This window comes from Odontomachus brunneus, unplaced genomic scaffold (genome assembly GCF_010583005.1).
Source record: "Odontomachus brunneus isolate Ranch 3 - 2012 unplaced genomic scaffold, Obru_v1 Obru_scaffold_057, whole genome shotgun sequence".
Taxonomy (NCBI): domain Eukaryota; kingdom Metazoa; phylum Arthropoda; class Insecta; order Hymenoptera; family Formicidae; genus Odontomachus; species Odontomachus brunneus.
In genome coordinates this window covers 1,451,905-1,465,737 of record NW_022639507.1, presented here as the reverse complement: position 1 = coordinate 1,465,737, position 13,833 = coordinate 1,451,905, and positions in this window count along the sequence as shown.

The following is a 13,833-nucleotide window of genomic DNA, read 5'->3' as shown; positions in this document are numbered from 1 at the left end:
ATATATATATATATATATATATATATATATATATATATATATATATATATAAAACATTATTAACATTGTTTTATATCGCCTTAAAGACTGTGGTTAAGTAAATATATTATTACATATATATTACCCGCTAAATAAATATATATATTTATAAATATATTCTTTATTTCTTAGATATTTTTTCTCTCATTGTAAGTACCTGATTTGATACTACTCACCTACTGAATATTCTCATGATTTCATGTAATTCGTCTTTTACGTCACGTACTACTTGCTTTCTCAACTCCTATTTTTCTCTTTCGATATCCATATCTTCTCCTTTCGGCAAGATTACCCTGTTTCTTTCTCTTCCTCCCTTTTCTTCAACGTATAAACGAATTCTCAGGGGCGTCGAAATGATGTACGCCAGCCCGACATAAACTCGATTTCGCTCTTGCCGATCTTGGTTTCTCGCGAACGCAATTTATTGCGTCCGATAAAGTATATCGCGTTTGTCGTTGCATGAGTTTTGTCGGGATAAATTTGACTCTCATTACGAGATATGGAACGCTCTGCGTTTAATATAATCTTAAAGCAAAAATTTGTAATATTTCCATCATGATGACGTTGTATATAAATCCATCAATTTTTCAACAATTATTCAATTCGTAAGAATCTTATGTTGTCAAATTTAGATTATTACATGGAGAGAAAATATATATATTATAGTTTTTTTATTATATAAATTATGTTCTATTTTACTATATTTTTTTATATAATAATGCAGAAACTTAGACTTTCTCACGATTCTCACGACGTGAAACAACCGATGATGGAAATTTCACAATTTCTGCAATTACATTTATAAAATAAACACACTGTACTAGAATCATTAATTCTCTGCGTATGATGTTGGATTTATGAACCCGCACAAATATTCAGTTGCTCATCAACTTTAATGTAAAGAGTCCGGGGAAATCTCAAATAATCTCAAATAATTTGTTTACAGGTTTTGATTTTATTGCGCTACAGCTGGAATTTTTTTATATCTCTACAAAAAACATGTAAAAATATTAATTTTCAACAAAATTATGGTAGTTTAAAGTTGACCGAGTTTGACAGACCTAAATTGTACTGCATGTCTAAAAAATATGATTGTATATGGTTGGTTAAGTTTACATACAATAATGTAACTATTTTATTATATTGTTGCAGTTACAAACTTACTAAAAGTTACATTCTAATTTTGACATTATATTTTGTATGAAATTAACTTGATTTAAAGAAAATCTAAATTTTTCAAAATACTTCAAAATAATATAAAACAATAAAACACATTTGTTTTAATAATAATAAATAATAATACAATAATAATAAATAATAATGTGTATATATAATAAATAATAAATAATGTGTATATATAATATATAATGTAACAATAATATATAAAATACTTTTATTTTAATATTACATAATGAAATGTTTTGCATGGTATATATATTATCAACAAATTATAATAATTCTTTTCGTATTTCTTTCATATTTCTATATCATTATATTAGATAATTATGAGTCTTATATGAACTACTTGTATAAGAAATGTAATCTCTACAAATCGTGTAACAAAGTTACTATCAAATTTACATACCCCTTTATCAGGGCAATATTCGAGTTATCAAATCTACTCAGATAAATTTTCATGATTACCACGATGTGAGACAATCAATAATGGAAATTTTACAATTTTTTAAATTACATTTATGAAGTAAATATACTGTGCAAATTAATTATTAAATTTATATCATATAACGATGCAGCAATAAATTAGTAAAACGACAAATAGTAAAAGTTGCACACAGATTTTCATATTATATTTAACATGAAATAAAGTTAATAAAGTTAATAAATTTGGAGCAAATTTTTATAATTTCTTTCGTATTTATTTTGTGTTTCTATTTTATTATTCTATATGTGATAAATAAAGTAGAAATGCAATCAGTCATAAGTGACTCAACGTTGCTGAATTTCATAATATACTTAAAGTTGTAAAGTTTACGTATATCAGTCTAACGGGATATGTTTGGAGTGTATTAGTTTTGATAATATCGCTATTAAAAAAATTTATTTTAATTGTAACGCTGTTGACTAATTCTATTAACGCAACAGTATTTTTTCCATGCAATAAAGCTTCTCTTACTAAGTATGCTAATGCTAATTTTTTAATAGTATAATTTTTTTAATAGTAAGGTTTTTCAGTTCTTAAAATATAAATAATACATATGAAACGGAACGATAATAATTGAAGGCAATGTCAACATGTTTCCTGGTTGCAAAATTTTATTGTAATTTTATAATAATTTTTATTCTAAAATTCTCTCTGTGATAGAATTCTTATATCATGCTTGAGTCGAGTAAATAGTCGTAGCAAATGAAGCAAGACAATTTCAAGACGCATTAATATATCAAAGTATTAGATAAAAAGAGGGGAAACCCATGGAATGCAATACATACTGGACTTGGAGTCGCATACGACTCCATTATAGTACTTACGGGTTAAATCCGCAGAAATTATCCTCCGCGAGAACGACGTTGTTGTCCCGCAAATCCCTCTTCGCCAGGTGAGCGGGATGCGACACTGGGACGTATCCTGCGTGTTTGTCGCCGCCAAACTCGGCAATATTTAAATGGGATTGCGTCGGGGAATGTAATTGCTCGGGCTGGCGGAGTCCACATTGTCGGTCCGTTTTATGGGATATAGACAGACACTGGAACGGAGAAGGATATAGTCCACTTGCGCGAAGTGCAAATAAACATGAGCACGCATCCAGATGGAAATTGCGAATTTGGAACGTCGTTCCCATCCTGCTGTTACATTCCTCATCGAAATCTTAAGCTCTTAATTTTACACTAAAAAAAGATTGGTAATTGTTATTAAATGTATTTGGTTAGTTACAAAATTTAGAATTTAAAGATTCAGTAACTATATAATACCAAATATGATAATAATAACCAAATGCATAGTAGATTTGATGTACAAAGGACTCTTAATCACAGTCAAATGCACTAGAGATTTTAATAATAGTTATCAAATATTTGACATCTATTACCATTTAGTATTTGTAGTATTTGATATTACTAATGTTTAGTATTTGTAGTATTTGTTGATTACTATCGGATATTTGATAAATGTTATGAAATAATTCAATTTTGTTTGATGAAATATTTAATAACTATTAATGTTTATCTTGTTAACACAACGAAATATTTGGTGACTATCACAACTGTACTTATATTAATATATATTATCTAATAATTACTCGTCGCATATTAACTGTTGTTGAATTAATTCCAATATTTATTAGTAAATATAGCATTGTCATGAGTTTTTTAAAAGTTATAAAAATATATTATAAGCGTATCGTCGTAGAGTTTGTAGAACTAAATTATTCAGTCATATAATGCGAGCCAAACATAAAGTGATAGTTACGAAATAATTTAATTACATAAATTAAATGTTTTAAGTAATAGTTTTCAAATTTAGTTGCTTGAAGTATACATTTAGGAACCTAGGAACTAGATTCTGGGTATTTAATACCAAATCAGAAAATGAGATATTTAACTATTACTAAAGCTTGTATCCGAGGTGAAAATTGTTTATGTAATTCTTTTATTTTATTTGAAAAATCTCATCATACCATTTATATATATATATATATATATATATAAATTTAAACTACTTTAAGACATTTATGTTTTCTATTTTTTACATTAAACACTTTTCATCGCGTGTAAAGTTCCGTGTTTCATCCGTGATTTTATTTTGATCCTGTAGTGGTTAATCTTCTCCTTTCTCAGACTTGCTCACCCAATGCTTTACCTTATGATCGAATAGAAACTGATGATTTCTACGAACTTTACGACAATACGCTTATAATATATTTTTATAACTTTTAAAAAACTCGTGACAATGCTATATTTACTAATACTTTTATCGCATAAAAGCATTTGTAATTCTGCACAATCAGTATGACGTAAACTTTGCAGAAAAATGTCAGTATTCTGTAAAATATTCAGTAAAGTTTTCAGCTTTAGCATCCCCTTAAAGTTCCTGGCTCCTCACTATGGAACTCTTGATCCGTAACGTCACAAGCGAGAAAATACATGCAGAAAATTCTTGCAAAATACATTGAAATAAAAGAATTTATCTGTCAAATGATATTTGCAATCGATCAAGTAAATTTTGAAGGAGAGTTGATGTAATAGTCAGAACAGCTCCTTTTTGTCCGAACAATCACAAAAATAATCATAAAATTATTGTGATTTGCAAATCTACCTCTTTAATCTACCTTTTTCTATGGTTTTGTCGTCTAAATTTTACAGCTGTTTAATGATTATTAAAGTAAAAGGAATGTGTTCGAACTATCTACTTAATCGATGACGAGTATCATTTTGTAAACATATTATTTTATTTCAATGTATTTTACAAGAATTTTTAACGTATATTTTCTCGTTTCTGAAATATCATAAATCAAAATGGCCGTGGCAAGATTCCAGAAGCCTTAAGTCGACTCCCCTGATTCTTTGCCTCGAAAAGAATCCGTTACTAAAATTACCTTTGTAGCTTCTGAGGCATACATTTGTACTATATTTCGTGCAACCAGTTAAATGATTGAGAGGTAACGAGCGTTACGCACGCGTTACAATGAATTAACGTGAGACACGAATGGAGAAATGGACTTCTCGCACGTAGCATCAAGAAATATTCTCAGTTTCTAGGAGATGAGAGCTGACAATGGGGAAACGAGCAGGGGCATCCCGTGCGAATGATCAGGACGACAGGACACCCTCTCTTCGCGCCACTCCGGCCGCAGAAGGAGTAAGGGAGAGAGAGTGAGCGCGAGAGGGGGAGAGGAAGAGGGGGAATACATCGACGAGAGCGGCGGAGAGGAGAGGGGGACGAAATGCGAGGGGGGGTGCGGCCTATAACGCAGGCAGACGGAGCCAATCAGGACGCAATGCGATTACCTTAACGAGAAATCCGATTACTTATTCATTCGCCTAACTCGAAATCAGTTTAACTAATCGTTTAATTCGGTCGCTACCTACCGAGAGCCCCACCGGATCTCTCCGGCCCCGGAGAAGAGAGTAGACGGCGGCGAATGGGGTGCGCGGCGGGTTTACGGTGTACTTTCAGGGCCGTGCGGATTTCAAAGCGCGTGAATTTTCGCAGCAAGAGACGTCCGAGACAAACGCGTGATGCGACGTCACGCGGCACGCCCGCAAAATTTCCAGAAGAAATTTCCGCGTGACATACAATTGCATTGCATAGTCATGTTTCGAGGGATTTGTTCGAAATATTTTCCTTAAATTTTTAATTTGTTTTGCATTCATACTATATAAATAGCTTTATTAAAAAAAAGAACAATCGTATTTTTCTTTTTATTTACGAATATCAAACAATTTTTCGTACTTTGTTCTTGATATGTGTGGAAATTGTAACGTAAATGTAATTCAATATTCATATCTTCGCGTAATTATTTAAGTAATTGAAGTAATAATTAAAAGTATGATCATGACAGCAAGCATGACAGAGTTTTTTCGTAATGCTCGTCGCATTTTCATACGACGTGCACTGAAAACATATCTCGTCATTATTTATTCGTTACGTTGATTCGAGAACCATTTCCTCGATTACCGTTTTAAACGGGACAAACGTTTTATCGACTCACCGAGTTGTCAGTTTCCAGGGCGCTTCCCGGCCCTTAATCCGTCTCTGGATTGCAGTCCACCCTTCGCTTACGTACAACACACCACGCATACGCGTGCCCAAGCATTCGCACGCGTACACGTCCACCGAACGCTTGAGCGATAGAGGCGGGGTACGGGGAGCGAAGGAGAGACCTCATTCAATTCAATTACGTAATGAATTGTCGTGTCTTGAGTAAACACCCTTCCTCGCCGCGACTTGCTGGCGGAAAATCCAGGGCGGTATCTCGGCACCGGCACCCCTCTCTATATATCTATATATCTATATATATGTATATGTATATATATATCTCTCTCTCTGATTCTGGGCAGAGTGAAAGGAGGGAGCGGATAGCGGTTTAGGTGAACCGAATCAATCTGGCACCCGCTGTACGAAATCTCTCCCGCTGCACCCTCCGTATGTGTGTTTGTACACGCAAATCCGGCTAGTGATGGGCTCAAGACACATCGATCACCTCGGGTCACTATGACGAGAATCTGGAAACGCGTTAAATATTACTCAAAGCCAGAAACATTTGGGAGTATTCAGTCAGTAAACACGAACTGAAAGTAACATTACACATTATTTTTATAACTTGCCATTCAGTAATGTAAATGCAATATCCATGCAATATCCAATATGTAAATGCAATACATGTGTTGTGTGCCGCAGTTCCGATGCTGAGCGGGTAATTATAACATTGATGTAATGTTACTGTTAGCTGATGTTTACTGAGTAAAGAATTTTGAACATAAGCGAAAACTCGATTTGTGTAATTGTACAAACCAAGTCAAAATCAACTGATTTTCTACTGTCTGGAAACTGAATGAAAACTCGGTTAGAGAAACAGAAAAATTCCTGTGTGGAATATTTCTGTTCAGTTAATTGTTTTTAATTTTCTCAACCAAAATTTGACGCAACCGAATGTTCAAACCAGCATTTTTTTGTTGTAATAACAGAAATATTGTCTCTCGTCATCAATTTTTCTTCTGGTTCTCATTCAATTGCACACACTCAGATTTTTTTTTATGCTAATTTGCGTGAATCTTTTAAAATTTGTATGGTATAATTTTCACTTGAATAATGAAATCTCATAAAATTTGCATAATATAATACTCATGCATCGTCAGACATTTTCCTAAACCTAGTATAGTATAGATATTTTCATAGATCTAGTATAATAAAATAAATATTTCCAGTAAACACAAACTAACAGTAACATTATATCAATATTATAATTTCCTACTCAGCGATGTAACAGTTTTACATACATGTTATATTACATTGTTGAGTAAAAAATTATAACATTGATGTAATGTTATGTTTAATTAGTATTTACTAGTCTATTATTACTTTTATTAAACTCGCTTTAGGAGATTAATAACAACTGTTGCTACATTTACAATAACTACATTTTAGACATTCTCCTATATTTCTGAATATCCGGGGGTCAATCATGAATCTTTTCCCCTAACGTGAACTCGTAAAAAGTGAACATTTCTACATGCTTTTACATCAGAAAATTTTCACTTTTTACGAATTCACGCTAGGGAAAAAGATTCATGATCGACCAGCCGAACATTTAAGGAGTTTGTTTACCAGATATATATTTTCAAAGACTTAAGGGGTATATTTTTAATGGAGCATCAAGGGACCTACTTATAAATTCACTATTTATCAAACAACATAACGTTTTTCATATATTTATTTCACTATCTGAATAATAAATGTTAAAAAGATGCTGAAGTCGATGACGAATTTGAACAATGTCGATAACGCAGAAACGATCGTCACTAACAATCACGTTATTCTTTTCGTATTTCTTGTTCATACAGAATTTACATATGTGTGTTACAGTCAGTGGCACAAAAGCGTGTTAGTTATTTTTCCTAGAATACACAGTCTTTTGTAAAATAATGAATATAGTCTTAACGTATATTATATGCACTAAAATGCGTTTACCTAGTACAGTGTTCAGTCCCCAGTAGTTCAGTGTTCCTCTCTACTATTGAGTAAGTCTCGATGGCGAGGAGGTATATTCTGAACAAGATTTTCCTCTAATGTCTCTGTTAACGACTATCATGTGCGAAGCTGATACGACAACTGTTTCAAAGTAAAAGTCTGTTTTTCCGAAACTTAAATAAATATGGTTGTCTATATTTTTTCAATGAGTTTGGCGTCGGGAGTTGTGAGGACAAACTTATTGTAACGACGTATTTCTCATGTTTTCATTTCGTGCATTTTAGCTTCTGTATTTTGAGACGTTTACGTACGATTATCGTGTAGGCATGGACGAGTTTGAAATTTAGCTTTTAATGCATTTTAACTTCATGTATTACGAACTTTGAAACACAAATATTGTGTTATACACAAGTATTATATCCTAGGTACCTACTGTTTGAATTTGTACTGTTTGCAAACACGCTCTTGTGCCACTGACTGTACTTTGTTTTACTATATTCAGAAACCTTAATCAGAAACCTTATTCAGAAAACTTAACCATACATGTGTAGAAATCTTTCTGCAAATTTTTCGGATATTCTTAAGCTTCTAAATTCAGAGATAAAGGTATAACAATGTTTTTCAAAGTTTTTCTGTTTAGAACATCCACACTTTTGGTATGTACAAGTTGTGGAACTTTTGAATTAGATAAATATTACGCTGACAGCTTGAGATTTTACATTTTAATTTTTTTTTTCGTTTTCGTCACATATTGCGCAAAGCTTCTATTTATTCTTGCATATACTTTCATTGTGTAAAAGTATTTGAAATTTTGTACAACCAATATGACATAAACTTTGCAGAAAAATGTCAATATTCTGTCGGTAAAGTTTTCAGTTTCAGTATCCCTTTAATTTAATAAACTAATTTTATCCCTTTAATTTAATAAACTAATTTTATGATATTTATTTTTGTTCTCATGGAGCTCTGAGAATTTTTTCAGAATTTTTTATTAACTTTTTAGTACTGCATTTTCTTGCATTTTCTTGAAGTAGTAAAAAGTTAATAAAAAATTCTGAAAAAATTCTCAGAGCTCTATGAGATAAAAATAAATAATTTTTATCTCTTGTCATTTTTCGGTAAAATTGATAAAATTTGAATAAGAAATTTATTCAATACACTATCCGACAATTTAACATTTAACATTTATTAGCCTTAGTTAATAAAGAATTTCTCGACTATACGCAATATTTATGTATTGTATATTTGTGACTATTGAATATTCTGACGAAACAATAGAATAGTCAATAGTCAGGATACACGGACATGTAAAAACATTGCGCGTGATCGACAAATTCTTTTGTAACTAGTAAATCTAGTAAATGTTAAGGCTATTATGCATGATAGCGTATAATGTTATCTAAAATATAAAGTAGCGGTTTCCTAATTTACAATCGACTATTACATAAAAATGATGTAGTAAATACTTCGAACTTTTTTCTATGCTGTGTTCCCTAATATGTAACATTTATAATGGTAAGTTTTTTTATTTTGATAGTATTACTTTTTACGAAATTACACTGGAATAATAATCATTTATATTACTTCTATCATAAGGTTATAAGTGAAAAATTATAATATTCAGTAATAAATTTCTCATGAACGGTGCAGGCAAATCGCATGAAACTTTAATTATGAACGTGTTTTACTGCGATAAATATTACATTAAATTTCTGCATAAATTTAAATATTTTGTTTTAAATGTATAAATTCCTCAAATCCAAATAACTCTGAGAGCACTTACTTCATCATTCGAACGAAAAGTTTTCAACTTACATAATAGCGAAGCGATCTCTTTTCGTCTCATTTGTGGGAACGATATCAGTAATTCCGACGTTCTCGCCAAATTAACGGGGCGATTTCGACCGTCGACGATTTGTCACACGACTATCGAACACGGAACGCTGATCAAAGGAGCCAAATGGACATTAATGGCGACAGAGTTAACGTAGCAGATCGAGACAAACGTTGCTAACTGTTTTAGTGCTTTAATTGCTGCAACTTCATACCTGAGCAATTCGATTGCCAGATTACGTGCATGTAATTTCTAGGAATGTTCGGCGAGAATCTCTCAATACACACAGGAAAACAGATATTGCATTCAAATAAATATTACTACTTTCAAGTATTTCATTCAGTTTCAATCTCGACCAGCATAAAATATTAGGTCAATGTTGAATTTATAGAGCTCAAAATAGGGCGAATAAAAAGTCCTGGACCGTTGAAATATCTCGAAAACTAAGCATTTCCGAAAGAAATGTTTCCTATATATATAATAGTTATATATATAGAATTGTATATATTTCCTACATATATAATAGTTGTAGGATTTTAATGATCTATTTATTGATCTGGTTAGTCTGACCTTGGGTGGCGTCGCCAAGGTCTGGTCAAGGTTAACTTTGCTTTTTTAGATAGAAATATGTATTTTTTTATTACGGAATTTTATTCTACGTAAAGAAACAAACAATTTTTGTTTGAAAAATTTTTTCATACGACCCCTATTTTTTAAGATATTTGCGAAAATATCTACAAAATTATTGGTTTCAATAATTTCTTTTTAGTATTGCATTTTCTTGCATTTTCTTGAAGTAGTAAAAAGTTAATAAAAAATTTTGAAAAAATTCTCAGAGCTCTATGAGATAAAAATAAGTAATTTTTATTTCTTGCCATTTTTCGGTAAAGTTGATAGAATTCGAGTAAGAAATTATTAAAGAATAAAATTCCGTAATAAAAAATACATATTTCTATTTAAAAAAGTAAAGTTGATTTTAACTTGACTTTAGCGATGCCACCCAAGGGGTCAGACTGACCAGATCACAGTGAATAGATCATTTAAAACCCTATAACTTTTGTAGAGAACATTTCTTTCGGAAATGCTTAGTTTTCGAGATGTTTCACCGGTCCGGGACTTTTTATTCACCCTATAGAATCTACAGCGACCAATTGTTAGTGAACTAATACGTGCTGCAAATTTATCATAAATTCATCATAAACATTAAATTTTTTCAAACTACATTCTGAATCCTGGCAAGTTTAGTATTTCAATCAGAAATATAAAATTTAAATAAAAATATGGTTTGCATAGAAATAAAAAACAATTTTTTTTCGATATAATTTCATAATATTCTTGTAAAAACAAAAACAAATTCACCTTTTGAGTGCATGATAATATATTTTTCTAAAATTTGTGACGAATATATTTTAAAAGACTATTATTATATTATACAAGAGAATATTATCAGAATAGAACGATAAACTGAATAATCATATAGCTGAATACGTTTCTTTGTGTTACAGCGAGTTGCAAAACGTTTTATATACAATGAATTTGAGAGTTCACCAAACTATCAAAACTGAGAGTCATTAATGTGTGTGCAATGGGTTTGTCCAATAATTATATCATTAATAATTATTATTATTAATTATTATTAGTATTATCTATTATCATTTAGTGTTTTTAAATATATATGTTAATACATTATTATTGCGTAAGCACGTCTCCATAATGGGTGCTTTCCAGTTGCGTACACTGTGTTACACAAAACCAGTTTATTGGTTGCATATTATTTTATAAGATATTTTAGATAATATGTAACCAATAAACTGGTTTTGTGTACGTGGATGTCAAAGTGTGTTAAGCAATTGGAAAGCATCCACTGATTCTTAATTTTTATAGTTTGGTGAGTTTTCATCTTGATGGTGTCTAAACAATCTAACAATCAACTATACAAGATGTTATTATTTACCTTCTAATCATTTATGACAAATTCATTGTTTCTTCTATATCTATAATAATTTTGGTGAGCGTTTGAAACAATTAACTTTGGTGGGAGAAATTGTTTCTAAAAAACATGCAAAGATGACTAGTCCATTTCGGTCAATCGGTTAAAATTCTTTCATATTTTAATAGGTTATTCCGAATAGATTCATCACAATCTGAGATATATTATTATTTCCTAGTTACTTGTGACATATTATTTAAATATGAAGCACGCTACATTTACGTAAGATACAACGACTGAAATCATTGCATAACTCGTCTCACGCGTTTAACTGTTGTTGAATTATCTTTAAAGTTGATTTTTTCAATAACAAAAATATACCACATGCGAACTTTAAAGCCAGTATTCACACAATCAGATCTTATATTTAAGACCGTCTTAAGTTCATCTTCAGATGTTTCATCTTCAGATGTTATACGAATTATTTCGTTGAATATGAAATATCTGAAGATGAATTTAAGACAGTATTATATAAAATTCGATTATGAATACCATCTTATGAACATTATTAAAAAATGGTGGCTGTAGGTAAATTTTACAGGTTCCTGCATTACCATATCATTCTGTTTTATCCAACTTTTTCTCCAAAAGGTTCTTATTTCCTCCACAATTTTTAATATTACATGCTATTTTAATTTTTTATTCTTTTTTATTGTATTTATTTTTGCTAATAAATTGATAGTTTTAGATATCACGTCTTATTTTAAAAATATATCTTTATTAAAAATATATTTTTTAATAAATAAACCCATACAGCACAAGTAGATTCTGAGCATGTTCTCAGTATATCGTAAACGTAGATAGTGTACCCTTATAGAAATATCATACTAAGAATCATTGATAATTACTTATTTTCAGTATTAAAAATACTGGATAATAAGTAATTATCAATGATATGATTCTTAGTATGATATTTCTATAAGGGTATATTCTATGAATATTCGAAATACGTACTATGATATTTTGAGAATGTACTGATGATGTTTCTATGTCTTTCACCGAAGCTTATTCAGTATACAGGGTGTAAAAAAATTAGACCGACAAACTTTGAGGGGAAATACCCTTATAGAAAAGTATCACTGGCTGTGATAAATTGGCCAGTAATAAATAGTAATTTTATTACTCGTACGAGTAATAAAATTATTGAACGACAGTAATTATCACTGGCTAAATTATTACTTATCAGTATTACATTTCTATAAGGGTAGAGGACATAAAAACAAACATATTTTGTTAATAATGTTTTTCTCTACGACGTTTTGTTTTAATACTACAAGGTACAAAATAGAAATTTTATGATTTTAACAAAAAACAAACATATAAGTGGAAAAATTAAATTTATTTCAATTACACATATATATTTTAATCTTCAAAAAACAATGAACAAAAGAACGGAACAAAAATGCGCAATTGATTAGCTTAATTTATAATAAATGTTTAAAAATTCCTCCATTTGCTTCAACACTTTTATGGGGGCATGTGAAAACTCTCATTTATGAGACACCTATTGAAACAGAAGCAGAATTGGTAGCCCGAATTACTGCTGCAGCATATTAGGTTCAGAATATTCCTGCAGTCTTCGAGCGTATGAAACAATCAATATTTCGACGATGTTATCTTTGTGTTGAAGCAAATAAAGGAATTTTTGAATATTTATTATAAATTGAGCTAATCAATTGCGCATTTTTGTTCTGTTCTTTTGTTCATTGTTTGTTAAAGATTAAAATATATGTGTAATTAAAATAAATTTAATTTTTCCACTTATGTTTGTTTTTTGTTAAAATCATAAAATTCCTATTTTGTACCCTGTAGTATTAAAACGAAGCGTCGTAGAGAAAAACATTATTAACAAAATATGTTTGTTTTTATGTCCTCTATTTCCCCTCAAAGTTTGTCGATCTAATTTTTTTATACCCTGTATATTGAAAATATTACTTATATATATTGTCAGTATATTGTCAGTATATCAACAAAATATTTTGAGTATATTACTAGAATTTATTAGAAATATCTTTTGGTATTCCTTATAGAAATATCATACTAAGAATCATTGATAATTACTTATTTTCAATATTAAAAATACTAGATAATAAGTAATTATCAATGATTCTTAGTATGATATTTCTATAAGGGATGTTACGAGTATATTCATAGAATATATATGTATACCCAGACAGCACAAAATATTCATAAAACATTTACAAAATATTTATAAGATTTATTTGAATATTTCATATAAATATTTACTACAGTAAAAGCACCAAAAGCGATATATCACTTTGTTTTTAGAGGTTACATCTTAATATAAAGCTCAAAATATAAATG